The sequence below is a fragment of the Cavia porcellus genome, unplaced genomic scaffold (assembly GCF_034190915.1).
Source record: "Cavia porcellus strain 051 isolate PalLab524CR breed Dunkin Hartley unplaced genomic scaffold, mCavPor4.1 scaffold_3, whole genome shotgun sequence".
In the NCBI taxonomy this organism is placed as follows: Eukaryota; Metazoa; Chordata; class Mammalia; order Rodentia; family Caviidae; genus Cavia; species Cavia porcellus.
Genome location: NW_026947486.1, coordinates 40,566,966 through 40,586,233, shown reverse-complemented (window position 1 = coordinate 40,586,233; position 19,268 = coordinate 40,566,966). Strand labels below are relative to the sequence as shown.

At 39.3% G+C, this 19,268-nt stretch overlaps 1 long non-coding RNA gene across 3 annotated transcripts in view; it reads left to right on the top strand.

The window, feature by feature from the left end:
- The first annotated feature begins 245 nt into the window (after window positions 1-245).
- LOC101789203 (uncharacterized) overlaps window positions 246-19,268 on the top strand; it is a 30,953-nt gene continuing 11,930 nt past the window's right edge. The window contains exons 1-3 of one of the 3 annotated variants that reach the window (XR_010046595.1): window positions 246-16,353; window positions 18,240-18,330; window positions 19,040-19,161. This is a non-coding gene — a long non-coding RNA (uncharacterized LOC101789203). The remainder of the gene's footprint in view (window positions 16,354-18,239; window positions 18,331-19,039; window positions 19,162-19,268) is intronic. The other 2 variants (XR_010046596.1, XR_010046594.1) reach the window with 2 other exon arrangements.

Here is a 19,268-nt window from a genome sequence, read left to right as displayed (position 1 = left end):
TGAAAATTTTGTAAGTGATGATTCTTAGACTTAAAATGAAGTCTACTTCCGGTCTAGGGTTCATTGTACATGTTAATTTATTTTTATTTTTATTTTTCATTTTTTGCAATTGTGTAAATTTTGAACTGTCTAAACTTCAAGAAGATGTCAAACCTTTAATTTTCTAGGCCACTCCTCTTCTGTGTTCTCCGCCTCCAGCTCCCCCCTCACTTCTTAAAGCCTTGCAGTTCTCTTCGGCGGCCATATTTCTTTCTCTCCGGGGGACAAGAGCTTCCTAACCGTAGGTCTCTCTCCATTTGTTATTCTTTCCGGGACATTTTGTAGCTCTCTAACTCCTTTTATAGGGTACTTAGCAAACAAAAGCAATCAGAATTACATAAAATATTTAAAAAAATTCTGTCTTTTCTTGACACCTCATTTGTCTCAATTTTCAGATATTGGTAATATTTTTGGGACATTTTTAATTTTAAAATTTTTATTTGGAATGAAATTTGTTTGATACCTGTGGCTTAATTTTTTTCTCCATTTTATATATTTTGCCCATCGGGGCCGTGGATACCTGCTTTAAATTTATTTGCCCATCGGGGCTGCGGATACCTGCCTTTTTTCTTTTTTTCCTCTTAGCCCATCGGGGCCTGGATACCTGCTGGTACACTAACCCTCCATTTTCTGGCCCATCGGGGCAATGGATACCTGCTTTTTTTTTTTTTTTTTTTAATTATGTGTGTGTTTGTTTGTTTGTTTTGGCCCACCGGGGCCCTGGATACCTGCTTTATTATTTTTTTCATTGCCCATCGGGGCCTCGGATACCTGCCCTAATTTTTTTTTTTTGCCCATCGGGGCCTTGGATACCTGCTTTAACTTCTTTGATTTCTTGTAGAAGCTCTTTATGTATGGAAATATGTCGTTTTCGTGGGTTATTGTGTTATCTGGAATGTCAGCATTTTTTGGTTGCTGTTTGTTGTGTGTGGTGTGTGAGTTTTATCTATGGCTTAGTCAAGGGAATGACTTTGCATTTAAGAGGGTGTTGGGCTGTGGAGAAAAAGTGGCCGCCATTTTAGGTTCGCCGCTGAGTGCTAGTTAGTTGTGCTATGTATAAATTAGGGAGGTGAAGTGGATAGTGAGCCAGGCGAGGTAGTCATTTGTGTTACATGACGGTTTTGCATGAGTAGGTTTGGAATTTTTTGGAGCTTTGCATAAATTGTGGTATCTGAGGCAGAAAACCAAGATCGTGTTCTGTATCAGTACTTACTGTTAGGTGAAAACGGCAGAGAGCTGATTTAAGAGAAGGGCTCAAAATGGCGGTTTGGACCTTGCGGCATGCTCAGCATGGCTCTCTGTGCTTTGTTGATTGCACAAAATGGCGGATCCAGTACTCCAAAATTTCAAGTGGCGGGAAGGCCACATTCCGATGCGTCAGGCTTTGTTTTAATGTACAGGAAGGTGGCGGATAATTTTGGTCACGTAATAAGAGGATGGCGGCCGAAGTGCTTGCTGTAGTGTAAAATATGGCGGGTTTTCTTTGTTTTTGACACGTTGATTTCATGGTGAATTTTGCTTCAGGGCAATGTGGCGCACGTTGTGAATGTTCATAAGATGGCGCCTCCTCACGTGGGTAACATGGCAGGTTTTGGTTGGTACGCTCTTGGCGGGTTTTGCACAAGGTGCATCTGCCCCATTGTTAAAGATGGCGGACGTTACCGCCTAGGTCACCCCATTTTGCCTTGGTAATGGTGGATTGCTGTGTGTTTTAACCAATCAGAAGTGAGAGTGGAACTGGACCTGGCCAATTGGAACAGAACATAGAATTAAAACTGTTGATGACAGTACCTTGTGAGGATTTGAGTGAGCCAACATGGCTCCTCACAAGTTTCCATATTCAGCCATTCAGAAGTGGAAAGGCCACATTTTATACCCCTCCTAGTGGATCACACCCAAGACCCTTCCAACGACATTTATCCTTTACATCTCCCTTCCCTCAAGTTTGAACTCTCATTTCTAGCAGAGCTTCTTGGAATCCTATCCTATAGGCTAAACCTCACCCAATTCTCTGTATTGGTGCCTTGACCTAAAGCTCCTTCCTGGTCTCTGGTCTAACATGCATGTGGCCATGGGCAGTGTTCAAGACCTTCCTGATCTGGACATGGTGGTAATCCATGGCAGAGACCATAAATGGATCTCTGATAATGACTGGCCAATGGGGGGCAAAAGAGGAACCCCTGCTTTCCTCAAGAGGAATGCTAAACCCATGGCTAATGCTAGAGTTGGATTATGATTTATATTAATTGTTTGGCTATCCATCAAGTATCAGGTTGTTTGGTTTGCTTAGTGTTTGAATTTAAATCTTAAGGAGCTATAGGGGCTGGGGATTTAGCTCAGCGGCATAAGCACCTGCCTTGCAAGCAGGCGGTCGTGAGTTCGATCCCCGGTACCGATAAAAATGAAAAAGCCAAAAAAAAAGGAGCTATTACAGAAATGGATTAGCAGCTTTATTTATAGAATTCACTTACTTGCCATTAACGAGTTTTAATTTCAGATTCTTTAACTTCAGTTTCATTTCATAAATCTCTTTATATTGGCAGTATATAGTCAAAGTCATTATTTGGCATTTAAAATTTTTTGCTGGTTATTTTTTTAAAAATTGGCTTGACAATGTATTTCTCTTTAAATTTTAGAAGCATTTTGTAGCACAGAAATAGTAAATAAAACATTTAACTTAATGACTGAGTGTAAAAGAATATCTGAAGGTTAACACCAGCCCAGGCTTTGCTTTGTTGGCCCCATCCTTGATACTGCACTAATTGACTAATGACCTGCCTGTTAGGCATTAAGCATGAATTGCTGTGGTCTGATGTTCTCCAATTTATTATATTGGAGTATTAATAACCTTATTTAAATTTTCAGTGATTTCATGCCTTTCTAGCACCCAGCTCCTCCCCAGCCCTGATCCCAGCAATTGCCCCGTCCCAAACCCCCTAGGTATGCCCATCCCCCTGCCCCTGCCGCTGCCCCTTCCCCATGCCCCAGCCCCAGCCCCAGCCCCAGCCCCAGCCCCAGCCCCAGCCCCAGCCCTGGGTCCAGCTCCCTCTCCCCATGGCTGCTTCTATTTCTAGAGTTATTCCAATCTTCATTGATTCAGAGACCAAAATAAATTGTCCATTGCTCACCTTGTTAGACCGAGATATCCTATCTGCCTGTAGCTTTGGAATCTCCAGTGCTGACTGCCCAAGACACCACTTTCAGGTAATGCGTACATGATATCCATGGCCTTATGTTATAACAAAGAATTCTCAATATGTTAATGCTAGAAAATGTTAATCAAGATCTTCTATCAAAGAAGTACTAAAAGTACAGTCCATAATATGACTCATCATCTTTTCAGTCCTTTGTCATTAAGGTAGGAGAAACCATTCTTTTGTCATTGCTGCAACAGTCTCAATTTTTTGAATAGTGCTCAATGATCTATTCTCATGAACTGTGTTGACCACCTAAAACTTTGTACTGAGTGTGTGTTTAATCGTCCATACTTTGTGCACTGGATTAGAACCCAGTGCAAACCCCTTTTAGATTCAACAGAAAGCCTTACACAACCCAATCTTCTGCTGGACAGTTAATATACTTAGTTCCAATTGTCAGAGCCTTGTCTATTAAACAAAGGCACCCAAGTACCCTTTTTGCTTTGCTGTGCTTTGGAGAGTCCTGCTGTTCTTTTTTTCTTTTTTTTAATTTTATTTAAAAGGAAAAAGAGAAAAACACAAAACAAAACAAAGTGGTGTAAGGGTACACGTAATACAGAACAAAAAAAAAAAAAAAAAAAAAAAAAAGAACAGCAGGAAACTCCAGGAAGCTGTTCTTGATAAAGTACAAAACAGTAATTTCATTGACTCATTAATCACAAAGATCTCCAATCCCCCTTTGCACTTGCTTTGAGTCAGTGCTAACTCCCTGAGACCTGTTTCTTAAATTATTGGATAATATTTCTTTTCACCTTGTTTACACAACCATAAGAGTGCCTATTTAATTTTCTTTGAGATATTAATGTATACAATCATAACTGTCTGCCTAACAAAAGAATCACTATAAATAATAAATTTATTAATATATGCATAATCCTAATTGAGTAGAATGGAACTTTTATGTAAGGATCTCTATACCATCTCTACTTTGTACCAAGAGATTGCTAATTACCTAAGGCACCTTCTCCTGAAATTGCTTTATAAAATTTCACTTGTCTTAAATTTTGGTTAGTCTGGAAACCCATACTCTTAGGCTCTTTATTGCATTGTTGGCACTGTTAAATTTGCATTATTACAATTGTAGTTCATTCTATTAAGATCTCACGGGGGTACACCTTATTAACATTACAGTTGAGCATTATAGTTGAGGGTGGTGAGCACTAAGACTCCTTTTGTACCATTAATGTGCATAATTGCATTTGGCCGCCTTCTGAGTCCTGATATCCTTAGTCTTACTTTGTCTGGTACTGAGCAGTAGATAATCTCTACTCCAGACTTCTACATAGGATACTTAACGTGAATCATTTGGCCAAATTATTACAGCAAGGGGTGTTAATCAGCTACATCATTACCTTCTTGGGGCTATGAATGCGTAAAATTTCAATATTCATAGTTCCTCTTTTTAAAAAAGTAATAATAATAATAATATCCCACCCTTTTTGTATTAAAGCAAGTAATGCTAACAACCCAAAGTCCTTCTCGGGATTCTTAGGTATTTTCAGTTGTCTATAATTCCATCCAATAAGTCAATATCCTGATTTTTCTGATTATAGAAAGGCATAGCACTTACCTGAATTCCTTCTGTCGACTGAGTTGTTGAGAAAAGTTGTCCTATCCAGCCCTCTATACTTCTTTGCATAACAGCAGGAGGCACTTCTTCAGCGCTGAAATGCACTTGATTAGAAGCAGTTTAAGCCCTTTTATATTAGAGTAAAAACCCCATTTCCTATCTCTATTTGCATTACCACAAAGACTTTTCACTAGTTAAGATTCACACTCCGACCGTGCATATTTAAATTTACTCCAGTTGTGTCAACCAATTGAGAACCTCATTGCTCTATTTATATTCCAGCAGGAAGAGGCTACTACTTCAGACTTTTAAATTAGTAAGGTCAATGTGCACAATCTTAGTTTTTCTGTACAAGCTCTGAATTGTCCAAAATTGTGCCTTTTAGGTCAGAACTCTAGTATTTATCAAAGCGCAGAAAGCTAACTAACATAAAGCCCTGCTCTTAAGACTCTAAATAGTACATAATTGCAGTCCTCACTGGTCCTTCAAGCTCGACTTTTGCCCTTGACCCCTTTTATATCTTCTTAAACTCACTGTGTGAGGTGGTATTTGCCTAATGCTCTTTTCTTCAGCTTTTTATGTGCATAATGGCAGTTAAGGTCTTTCCCTTTGATGCTTTGTTTGAAGTACAGCAGGGTGTCCTACATCCCCATTTTGGAGCCTGGGAGTGTATTTGTATGGAATTCTTTGCATTAGGAAAGGAACCCACCTCCCATCCGCCTGCCTTTTCCTTCCAGCAGGAACTGCCCACTAGGAAAGACCTTTACATTTGAAAATTTGGGTTCCGCATTGTAATGATAACCATACACCTTGAATACTAGTATTCATGACTTCACATGGCTCATCATTTGAATAAGATTCTGCCCTAACACTCACTTTACATTACAGCAGTGGTGCTTATTAATAGGACTTCTGTTATTGGCCTATTATACAGGTGATTTTATTTATTTAGGTTCCTGTATATTAGACAAGGAACTACCCCAAAGCCTACCCTGTCTATCTCCTTTCCTTTGCAAGTGGTTATGCTATAAAACCATTGCAGTTACACAGCTAAATTATACAGCTGTACTGACTGTGTCTATGCACCTTGAATACTAATGTATATAGCTCATTCCATTTGAATGAGATCCTCCACTCAGCTCCTTTTGCATTGCAGCAGGGATGCTGATCACTAAGGTTCCTATTTCTTGGTTTCTTATATGAGTAATTATCTTTGTCTGAATTTCTATGTACTAGACAAGGAACCTTTCCTTCAGCACATCGCTTGCCCTCAGTCTCCCCTGTTTGTCTTCCTTTCCTGACCAACAGGGACTTCCTATTCCATAAGAACTTTAAAATTGCACATTCAGAGTGCACAGTTGTAATAACCACAACCACGCACATGGAATGTTAATGTGCATACTTGCACATGAATCACTATTTGAATAAGATCCTATTTTTATCTGCTTTTTTAATACAGGAGGGGTGCTGATCACTAAGGCTACTATTTTTGTCCTGTTATGTGGTGATTGACTTCTTATGTTCTAGACAACCCCAGCCCAAACCCTACCTTCCTTTCTGTGTCTTCATTCATTCCCTTCTAGCATCGAATCCCTAAGTCAATGTGACCCTTGTACTTGAAAAGTCAGGGTGAATAATTGTAATGACTACAACCCTGAACCTTGATATGAATGTACCTTACTACACAGGACTCATTTCATTGGAATAAGATCCTACTCTCAGCCTATTTTGCAGTACACCAGGGGTACTGATCACTAAGGCCCTAGCCTTGGTCTTATATATTGGTGATAATATTTGTCTGGGTTCCTATGTACTAATGAAGAAAACTTCCCACCCTCCAACTCTGCCTTGTCCTCCCCTTTCACTCTTCCTTTCCCTTTCAATAGGGACTGCCCATACATAAAACCCTTATAGTGAACAGACACCTCAAGGGGCACAATTATAATGATCAAAGCCATGCACCTTGAATACTAATGTACATTATTGCACATGGCTCATCTCATTGGAATAAGAACCTAGTCTCAACACCTTTTGTAGTACAGCATGGGTGCTGATAACTGTGTCCCTAATCTTGGCCTCTTATGTGGGAGACTGTTTGTCTGAGTTCCTATGTGCTAGACAAAGGACTTTCCCCACAACCCTACTTTGCTCTCCCTTATCTAACTTGCTTTGCCTTAGAACAGGGAGTGCCCACTGGTAAGTCTCTTGTATTTGACCCATCAAAGGGCACAAATATAATGATCAAAATCATGCACCTTAAATTGTAACGTGCATGACTGCACATGGCTCATCTCATTGGAATGAAATCCTACTGGCAGAATTTCTGCAGTATAGCAGAGGTGCTGATCGGGAAGGCCCTTAATCTTAGCTAGTTATATGGGTGATTGTGTTTGTCTGAGTTCCTGTGTACTAGACAAACAAACTGTCAAACACGTCATACACCTCTGTATCCCACCCTCCCCTCTCCTATCCATCTTCCATTCCTTTCCAACAGGGACCACCCACAATAAGACCCTAACATTTAACCCATCAAGGTGCACAGCTATAATGACCAGAAGCATGCATCATGAATGCTAATGTGTATAACTGCACTTAGCCCCCTTTGCAGTACAAACAGGAGTACTGATTACTAAGGCCGTAACCTTGGCCTGTTATATGGATGAGTATGATTGTGTTGAGTTCCTGTGTACTAGACAAGTAACCTTCCCACCCTCAACCCTTCTCTGCCCTCCCTTATCTATCTTCCTTTCCAACAGGGACTGCCCACTCATAAAACCCCTTACATTTGATGCGTCAAGGTGCATAGTTGTAATGACCAACCAAAACCATGTACCTTGATTACCAATATATATAACTGTACATGGCTTACCTCATTGTAATAAAATCCTATTCTTAGCCCCTTTAGCAGTGCAGCAAAGCTACTGATCACTAACGCCCTAAACTTCGCCTGTCATATAGGTAACTCTGAGTTCCTGTGTACCAGTCAAGGAATTCTCGCACTGCCTAACCCTGTCCTGCCCTCCTCTATCTCTTTTCCTTTCCCTTCAAATGGGACAGCACAATCATAAGACCCTTACACTTGACCCATCAAGGTACACAACTGTAATGACCAAAACCATGTACCTTGAATATTAATGTGCATAACTGCACATGGCTCATCTTACTGGAATAAGATCCTATCAGTCCCTTTTGGAGTACAGCAAGGATACTGATCGTTATGGCCCTTATCTTGGCCTATGTTTGTCTGGGTTCCTGTGTACTAGTCAAGGAGCCTTCCCACCTACCAATCTTGCCTTGCCCTATCTATCTTTGTTTCCCTTAGTACAGGGACTGTGCCTACAGGTAAGACCCTTACACATAGCCCATCAAGGTGCACAACTGTAATGAACAAAACCATGCACCATGAATACTAAAGTGCATTACTGCACAAGGCTTATGTCATTTGAATAAGAATACTAAAGTGCATTACTGCACAAGGCTTATGTCATTTGAATAAGAACCTATTAACAGTCCCTTTTTTTTTTTGCAATACAGCAGGGTTACTGATCACTATGGACCTAATTTTGGCCTTATATTATATGGGTCCTTGCGTTTGTCTGAATTTATAAGTACTAGATAAGGAACCTGCCTTATCAGCCTTGCCCTGCTCTGTCTCATGAAACTTCCTTTCCCTTCCAACAGGGACTGGTCACTCATAAGACTCTTGTACTTGTCCACATTGAGGAGCACAACTGTTAAGACCATAACCATATACCTTAAATGCTAATATGCATAACTGATTGTGACTCATCTCATTGGAATAAGATCCAACTGTCAGAATTTATGCAGTATAGCAAAGGTGCTAATCATGAAGGCCCCTAATTGTGGCCTGTTACGTATGTGAGTGTGTTTAAGTTCCTGTGTACTAGACAAGGAACCTTCCTCAACCTCCAAGCCTGCCTTGCTTGCCCTTCCCATCCATCTTTCTTTCCTTTCTAGCAGGGACTGCCCAATCATAAGACCTTTACGCTTAACCCATCAAGGTACACAACTGTAATGACCCAAACCATGGAACTTGAATACTAATGTGCATAACTGGACATGCCTTGTGTCATTGGAATAAGAACTTGTTCTCAGCCACTTTTGCAGTACAGCAGAGGTACCAATCACTAAGGCCCCTAATCCTAGTCTATTATGTGGGTGATTGTGTTTGTCTGAGTTCCTGTGTACTAGACAAGGAACCATCATTTCCAACCCCAACCTGCTCTCCCTCATCAATTTCCTTTCCCTTCCAAGAGGGTCAGCCCACTCCTAAGACCTTTATACTTAACCCATCAAGGGGCACACCTTTGCTAATGTATGCTAATGTATGTAACCGCATGTGGTTCCTCTGATTGGAATTAGATCCTATTCACAGTCCCCTTGGCAGTATAGCAGAGGAATTAATGACTATGGCTCTGATCTTGGCCTGTTATATGGTTGATTGTGTTTGTCTGAGTTCCTAAGTACTAGACAAAGAATCTTCCCACTCTCTAACCCTGCTCTTCCCTCCCCATCTCTCCCCTCCCCCATCCATCTTTCTTTCTTTCTTTTCTAACAGGGACTGCCCACTCATAAGACCTTTATACTTATCAAGGGGCACAACTGTAAGGACCAAGACTATGCACCTTAAATGGTAACATGCGTAGCTGCATGTGGTTCATATTACTGCTATAAGATACTATTTTTAGCCCTTTTGCAGTACAGCAGGGGTACTGATAACTAAGGCTCCTAATCTTGGCCTTTTACATGGGTGACTGTGTCTGAGTTTTTGTGTACTAGATGAGGAACCTCCCCACCCCCCAACCCTGTCCTGCACTCCTTTATCCATCTTCCTTTTCTAACAGGGGCTACCCATGCATAGGACCTTTATGCTTGATCCATCAGGGTGCACAATTGTAATGACCCAAACCGTGTACCTTGAATACTAATGTGCATAACTTAACATGCCTTATATCACTGGGATAAGATCCTGTGCTCTGCCCCTCTTGCAGTGCAGCAGGGGTACTGATCTCTGAGGCCCTAATCTTGGCCTATTAAATGGGTCATTGTGTTTGTCTGAGTTCCTTAATACTAGAGAAAGAAGCTTTTATACCAACCCCTCTTTGCTCTGTCTCATCCAACCTTCTTTCCCTTCTAACAGGGACTGCCCACTCGTAAGACCTTTCCACTTAACCCATCAAGGGGTACAAACAAATGGAAGGACCAAAGCCATAAACCCTGTATGCTAATGTGTGTAACTGCACAAAGTCATCTCACTGGAAGAATATCCTGTTCTCAGCCCCTTTTGCAATACAGCAGGGGTACTAATCACTAAGGCCTCTAATCTTGGCCTGTTATGTAGATAATAGACAAGGAACCTTCCCACCCCCAAACCGTACCCTTCCCTCCCCTGTCCATCTTCCTTCATTTCTAACAGACACTGCCCAGTCTTACGACTTGTATACTTAATCTATCAAGGTGCACAATGGTAATGATCCAAACTACGCACCTTGAATGTTAATATATGATAATGTGCGTAACTGCACATGGCTCATCTCTTTGGAATAAGATGCTATTGTCATCCCCTTTTGCAGTACTGCAGGGATGCTGATCACCACGGCCCCTAATCATGGCCTGTTACATGGGTGATTGTGTTTGAGTTCCTGTGTACTAGACAAGGAACCTAGCCACCCCCCAAACCTGCCCTGCACTCCCCTATGTATCTTCCTTTTCTAACAGGGGCTACCCATGCATAGGACCTTTATGTTTGATCCATCAGGGTGCACAATTGTAATGACCCAAACCGTGTACCTTGAATACTAATGCACATAACTGGCCATGCCTCATGTATTTGGAGAAAGAAAGTATTAGTTCCTTTTACAGTACAGCTAAGGTACTGATCACTTGGCTCTAATCTTGGCCTGTTAGTATGGGTCATTATGTTTGTCTGAGTTCCTGTGTGCTACACAAGGAATTGTCCCTCTAGGCCTCATTTGAATAAAGTCCTACTGTCAGCCCTGTTTGTCAGATAGCAGGGTTAAGGATTATAAACCTGTATGTAGTATTGGCCTGTTTTATGGGTGATTGGGTCTGTCTCAGTTCCTGTATAGTAGACCCTCTCCCCAACTCTTCTGTTCCTTCCTTTATCCAACTTTCTTTCTCTTTCAAAAGGGATTCCTTACTCCATAAGACTCTTACAGTTGGCCAGTAAAAGAGCACAATAGTAAGCACTAAAATCATGTGTCTTGAATACTCATGTGCATGACTATATGTGGATCATCTTATTTGAATGAGATCCTGTTTTTAGCCCGTTGTTGCCATATAACACGGGTGCTGACTACTGAAATCTTTATTTTTGGCCTTTTATGTTGGTGATTATATTTTTCTGAGTTTCTGTGCATCAGACAGGAACATTCCTTCATAACTCTTTCCTGCCTTCTCCCATCCAACTTCCCTTCCCTTTTACTGGGATCTGTCTATTCCATAAGACCTTTATACTTTGCCAGTCAATGTGCATAATTATAACGATCAAAGTCAAGCACCTGGCACACTTAACTTTTGTAATTGCATGTAATTTGTAATAAGATCTTACTCTCAGCCCCTGCTGGAATACAGCAGATGTATTGATTGTTTGCTAAGGTTGCTGATCTTGGCCTATTGTATGTTGATTATGTTTGTCTGAATTCCTGTGTATCAGACAAGAAACTTTCCTCCTCAGCCCTGCTCTCTCTTCCCCCGCTTCAGCTAATGTTCTCTTCTAGCAGGGATTACTGCGTTACAGTTGAACAGGCAAAATGTATAATTGTAATAACCACAACTGTGCATGTTGTTTCCTCATGTGCCTTACAGCCTGTGGTTTATCCCATTTGAAAACGAGCCTACTTTCACCCTCCTGATACGCCAGGCGTGCTGATTATTAAGGGCATTAATCTTGGCCCATTATATCAGTGATTATATTTGTCAGAGTTCCTATGTACTAAATAAGGAACTTTTGCCTCCCCCATCCAACTTCCTTTCCCTTCCAGCAAAAACTGCTTATATGAAACCCTTACAATGAATAGTAAAGGTGCACAGTTCTAATTATGACAGCTATATACCTGGAATACTAATGTGTGTAACTGCATATGGTTCATCCCATTTGAATATGATCTTTCTTGCAGTCTCTTTTCCAATGCAGCAGACATGTTAATCACTAAGGCCCCTATTCTCCGCCTGTTACATGGGTTGTGTTTGATTTCCCATGTGTACTAGACAAGGACCTCCCTTCAAGTTCTCCCCTGCCTTCCTCCAGCCTACTTTATAGGACTCTTACACTGGCACAGTCAAGGTACATAACTATAATGACCAGAGTCATGTACCTTAAATACTAAGGTGTATAACTGTTCATGATTCATCCCATTTGAATAAGATCCTACTCTCAGCCCCTTTTGCAATACAACAGAGATGCTGATTATTAAGGCTCCTGTTGGTCTGTTATGCGGGCATTTATGTTCATTTGAATTCCTGTGTATTCGACAAAGAACCCTCTCAACTCCACCCTGCCCTCTCCCATCCATCTTTTCCTTTCTGAGTAGGACTGCCCAGTCCATAAGACTTATATTTGAATAATAAAGGTGACCATTTATAATGATCATAGTCATAAACCTTCAATACTAATGTACATAGCTGCACCTGGTTCATCCTATTTGAGTAAAATGCTTCCCTCAGGCAAGCCTTTTGCTGTGCAGCAGTGTTGATCACTAATGCCCGTATTCTTGGCTTATGTAGTCCTTTAAACTTGTCCAGGTTGTTGTGTACTATACAAGGAAGCTTGTGCTCTGATCCGTTTTCCAACTTCAGAGATGAGTTCCATAAAACATTATACTTAAACCATCAAAGTGCACAGTTACAATAACCACAACTATATATATTGAAAATTAATGTGTATAATTGCACATGGTTAATCTCACTTGAACAAGATCTTTCTTTCCAGATGCCTTTTTCAGTAAAGCAAGGATTCATTAATATAACTGTCCACCCCTATTTGGCATATTATTTTGATGATTATATTTGTCTAGGTTTCTGTGTACTAGACAGTGACCCTCTTCCCTTGCTTCCTCTTCCCCTGACTTCTAGCAAGATGAGGGCTCAGTAACCCTTAGATTTAAATAGTCCAGATGCACAGCTGTAATGGCCACAACCATGCATTTAGGACATTAATGTTTATAACTGCATGTGGCTCATTCCATTTGAGTAGATAAGATCTTATTCTCAAGCCCTTTGCAACAGAGCAGGAATGCTGTCCCTAAAGCCTCTTTCCTTGTTTTTTGTTTTGTTTTTTTTTTTCATGTTTTTAGTTACTGGATAAGGGTACTCTATCCCCCCCTTTTACTTTTCAAATGATAGTGCCCGCTGTTATAAGATCATTATACTTGTGCAAAATATGCAATTTTATTTGTCGCAGCTATGTCTCTGGGACAGTAATACATATCATCAGGACATAGTTCATCTATGTAGCTAGTACTTCCCTCTTGCCCTTCATTTGTAGCATACCAAAGTTTCTTACTTCGAAGTCCCTTTTTTGTGACCTGTTACTTGCAGTTTCATCAGTCAGGGAGACAAGAACACTCCATTGCTTGACTTCTGTTTTTTATATGAGCAGTGGTGCTTACTTTTTAAGACTTTTACTTTTGGACAAGTAATGTGCAATTATTGCAGTTGTCCACAACTCTGTTATTTCTAGGACCATTGTACCTCCTTTGCACTATTGCAGCGGGTATATACAATTGAAATCTTCTTTTGTCTTTGTCAGGGAAATAATAACCTCCACATTTTGTTTGGTTTACAGCATAATGTTGATAACCAAAGTCCTGATTTTAGGCTTTTAATATATATAATTGCATTTGTTCTTGTATTGTTCACTAGAAAATGACCCCACCTATTTTCTTAGTGTTTTCAGCAGAAAGTGCCCACTACTCAAGAGTCTTGCACTTGAAAAATTCATGTACAGACACATTTTCTAAGCATGTATTATATCAAAACTCTTGTACCTTTGCTTTAAAGCAGAGAGAGATGCTTTCTTCTAGTATCTTTTCTGTTGGGCTTCAGTGTGCATTATTAATATAATTGTCCCTCCCTTTTTTGGACTAGAATTTTTATCTTATACCCTCTTTGCATCAAGGGCATGTTAATGATGAGCAAACTTTCTCATGTGAATAGTAACATGCTTAACTACCTTTGAGGATTTGTGTAGTAAAAAAGGGACATGTTAGAATTTCTGCCTCTTGATGACTGCTAAGGAGTGCTATTTATAACTGCTGCCCTTGAACAATTAGTGTACAACAATAAGCAACTATAATTATCCTGAGCACTGATCATTAGATAGGAACCTGGGCCCTCTGCATGCATCAGAGGTGTTGATCAATTAAGACCTCTTGGATTGTTAGTGTGAATATTCTCAGTTACACACGCCTAGGTTACTATATCCTTATTACCCCTCTTTGCTTTACTGTAGGAGCTGCTGACCACCCAAAACATTTCTTGAGACTGATAACGGCACAATGGCAATTATTAATGTATTTTTTTTCTCCTAAAATTATCTTGGGACTGTCAATAGGTACAATGGCAATCATAAATTGTTATTTTTCTTTCCTGGCCCTATTAAACAATTCTCTCCAGTTTCCCATGGCATTAATAAAGTACAAACATTGCAGTATGCCATGTACTTATGCATTAAACAGTCATGCATAGTTTCATACCCCTTGTTTTGGTATATAAAATCCCAAGTAGCCATGGTCTCACCATTTATACAAGGTCTTCCCTCTCCTGGCCCTTTGTCTGCCTTGTATTCCTTCTTATGGACTATTATAAATGCTCATAATCTGGCCATAGATATGATTATATCCCTCTCCTTTTCCCTTAAAGCAGCAGAATACCCTGCCTCTTTTGCCTCTTTGCTGGATAATACTGACTGGGCAAGTACCTTTCCCTTGGCCTTACTAAGTTTAATAATCCCACATGTTACTGGTTTACCCACTTGGTATGGCTGTAATGTCTCAGCTATATCTTCCTTGGTCCTGCCCATTATACATGTAGTTCTCCACTTCTTTATATTTCTTCTGAGTAGAGCCAGTTACTCAAAGCCCTTGTGTGTGATTAGTGAAAATAGTATATATTGTTCCATTTTTTTACCCCATCAGTCCCAGATCTCCCTATAATTTGATGTGTTGGTGCAGTCTTAATTATTAAAAGCAGGCCTGACCTAGGTTGGGTGAGCCTTCACTCTTTATTCTATTTGTTAATTATCTCAGTTACAATTATTGGCATATTCTGGGGGCAGGAACGATTCCTGCTGACCCCTGTTACTGTTTTATTGTGGAAAAAATTCAAGTCAAGTGATGCTTAAAGCACTGGATTTTGCCACCTTCTAGTTGTGGTTTTCAGGTTTTCAGTATACAGTATCAACTGAAAAACTCCCCAAGCAGGAAAATTAGCACTTTATCTGCATTTTTCCTCTCAGAGCAAATTACCTCCTTAGGAATCCCAAGTCTTGTCCTTTGTGTGTTGCTGTTGTATAGTGCTAGTGGCCAGGTTACAACCAGAAAATTTGCTCTTGTTTTTATTTTTAGAGAAGGACATTTGGAATAAAAAGTGGAATTGATTACCTGTTCACTAGCTTTTATTGGAGCCAAAAAAAATCTGTTGTCTCATTTTACTGGGTTAGATCAATATGAATCTTACTATCTTAGTATTGTATTACTACAGGAATTCTCGAGTGAAACTTTTAGCACCAGAATGTTTGTTGGGGCTGTACTACAATGTAAGAACCGATTTTTCTTTGGGCTTTACCATGGTTCACTTTTAGGAAAATTATCTCAATTTTTCATCCTTAAATATCTTCATATTCAGCATTAGTCCTTAATTCAAGAAGATTGCTGTAAATGGATTAAATGAGAGAACATACACTGAGATGCTTTTAAAAACTATAAGGCACCTTATTTGATTAATCTATTATATAAAATGCACCATTTAATTCTGCTAATAATTTGAAGTATTTTGCAGAACTAACCTAAAGTAAAGACTTACTCTAAAATGATGGGAGCTGTTTCTCCATTTTAAGACAAATGAGTCAAGATCTAATCATTCTACTAAGCATAAACTTTTAACAAGTGTAATACATGCTTAGTAAGTAAAAAAGAGAAAGTATCCCATCCTCTAAGTGTCTGAGACAGTGATGGCAAACTTATGGCACACTTGCCACAGCCTATTGTTATCATTGAAAGCTTTAAAAGGTTCACCATCACTGCTGTAAGGTATTTGGTGGCAATTCAGTATTTAGAATGAAACAGATGAAATCAAATAACTGGTCACAACAGACATTCTTTTATAGTCATTGAGAAAAGATACTATTCCTCAAGAACAGACACACAACAGACATTCTTTATAGTCATTGAGAAAGAATACTATTCCTCAAGAAGGACATCAAAAGATCTTCTCAGCTTGGGGTGCAATTTGCACTACTAGCTACTTGAACAGCTATAAGAAGAGTTGCTGACTTTTTAGAATACGGTAAGTACCATTTTGTAGCTATTAACTGATCTTTTTCTCTTAGATGGTACCCATTGAAAACTCAGGTTTTAGCAAGTTTCTTTGCTTCTTCTCAAATTATCTGCAATATATACATACATAATACATAATTCATATATATGTTAACCAGCAATTTTATAGAATTAAATATTGTGTACCAAGCTCTATGCTAGGTTAACCTGAAATGAAAGTTAGAAATCATATTTTTATGTAACTTCATTCCTGGGATGGTTGTATTGTTGAAGAGCTAATACAAACACACTTGCAATAACTCTGGGAAATGGTGATCAAGTATTACCTTGAATGAATTATAAGTACTAGAAGGGTGTTTTTTTTTGGGGGGGGGGCTTTGAGACAAGGTCTACTATGTAATCTAGGCTGGCCTTGAACTTACTATGTAGCCCAGGCTGACCTCAAACTCAGTGATCTTCCTACCTCAGCCTTCTGAATAGTGGGATTACAGGCATGTAACACCATGCCTGGAAGTTATAGAGTTTCTAAAAGGGAGATCCTAAGGTTTGCAGTTAATAGAGTAAGTTTATTTATTTATTTATTTTTATTTATTTATGTCTTTTTGAGACAGAGTTTCACTATTCAACTCAGGCTGGCCTTGAGCTCACTTTGTAGACCTGGCTGGCCTCACTCAGTAATCCTCTTGTCTCAGCTTCCTGAGTGCTGGGATTACAGGTGTGCATCACCATGCGCAGCTGACAGGAGTTTCTGTTTTCTCTTTGAGCCAGGATGTGATTAAAACTGTAGCCATTAGATGGTCCAGTTGATTTATTTTAATGTCTTTTTAAAAGCCTGGAGACATGGAAAGATATTAAAAGGACATAGAGCCTAGCCATTGAGTTTAGCTGTGTGTCAAGGCTGGCAAATAGGTAATCATTAACTCATGCTTAAGCTTTTTAAAGTCTAGGACTTGGGTATATAATTTTGATATTTTGACTGCACCATTTTATTGTATTTTTGCCCAAGAAGAGATGGCTGGATAATCCAAATCAGATACGTTTTAATCTGAAATCTTGGCCAAGAGGGCAGTGGAAAAATACAAGTTTTATAAGTCTTGATCTTGTTTACTTTATATTATAGTTTGTTTTATACCTTTTTCCCTTCCCCTCTTTCAACAGGTACCACGGCAAGCTAAAACAAGTTTGTCGTTGATATAAATCAAACAGATATCCAAATTGAGGAAAAATGCTCTTTCACATAAAATTTGAACTTCTTTTGTTGCACATCTATACATTCTAGCAGGAGCAACAAGAGAACCATATAAATAAATTGGGCTTCTTTTACTGCCCCTTTCAATGTCCACAGTTTCTAAAAGCTTGCCCCACCCCCAAAGCCTAACACTATTGTCTGACTAGCCAAAGGAAATATATGTTTGCCTTGAATCTTTTTGGAATGTGGTCTGTGGCATTATTTCTCTACCTCTAGCTCTAGCTGTGTTTCAGAATGAAGTACCTTTTAAAGAAACAGTTTTCTGAGGTCTTAAAGAGTATGTGTTTTGTGGATTGCTGATTTAAGAGAGTTAAGTATAAACAAGTTTTCAAATTTTAAGTTATCTTTGTCAAAGACATGATTTACATACCTTATCTAGAACTTTCAGAGATGCATGACAATATATCCACTGCACCCTGAGAATTCTTATCACCCCAATTTGAGAAAAAGTGATCTATGTTTATTAAAATGCTTTCTTGGGGCTGGGGATTTAGCTCAGCGGCATAAGCACCTGCCTTGCAAGCAGGCGGTCATGAGTTCGATCCCCGGTACTGATTAAAAAAAATTAAAAAAAAAATGCTTTCCTGCTATTCATGAAATTATTATTCAATATCACCTATAACTATCATTGGAATTTGTTTTAAAAGGATGAATTTGGAGCTGGTTTCTGCACCCTGATTCAAGAGGAAGGATGACTTGATTTTAGGTGAATTGGTGACTGCTAGATAGCATCCTAAGGTGAATCTTGGAATTGCATTTTAATTCATTGCATAAAATAATCTCTGTAATTGAGAAAATCTGGCAATTGTCAAAAAAGTTGTGCGCATTTTGAAAATTGAGATACCTGTTTTAATTCAAATATTGTGCCAGACATTAGGATAACTAACAAAACCAAAAACATGATTTCTGCCAAGGAATTTGCTTTCTCATGGAGGATGCAAAAATGAACAAATCATAATGGTGGTGTACAAACTTTAATGAATAAAACAAATGCATTAAGAAGTTCTTGAAACATAGAGGAAGATGACAGCGGAATCCTAAAATGCTTGTCAATGAATATTGCACACTAGATTTGTAGTTCTGAATCACTTATAGAATTTAACCACTTTCTCTGGAATTAGATCTGTCCCTTTAAGGGAAAGGGCATGTTCTTTGAGCATGTCATTACCATTATAAGACAAAACTAGAGGGTTGACACTAACATTAATGCAGCCATAGTCCTTCTTCAACCTAACAAAATAGCAAGGTAGTCTAGATATACACTGCAATAACCTACCTATACACTGCAGTAACCTACAACTTATATAACATTGAGGGAGTCAGAATATCCACTGAGGCAGTCAGAATATCAGGTGTGTATGTGTGTAATATTTATTTCCTTTTAGATACCGTAAGTAGTCTATAAATGAATTTGCATTTGGAACTGCTAATTTAAAAATTTTTGCAGGGTGTTTTGGCTCATGCCTGTAATCCTAGCATGTGGGAGGCTGAAGCAGGAGGATCTCTGAATTTGAGGACAGCGTGGGCTACATAGTGATCCTACCTAAAAAAATGAAAAAAATTCTTTAGGTAAGTTTGGTAGCACATGGAGTGTTTATTTCCACTCATTAATGGGGGGTTTCAGGAAGGAGCTGAGTAAATACACATATGTATGAACTTCCTTAACTGAAAGCCTG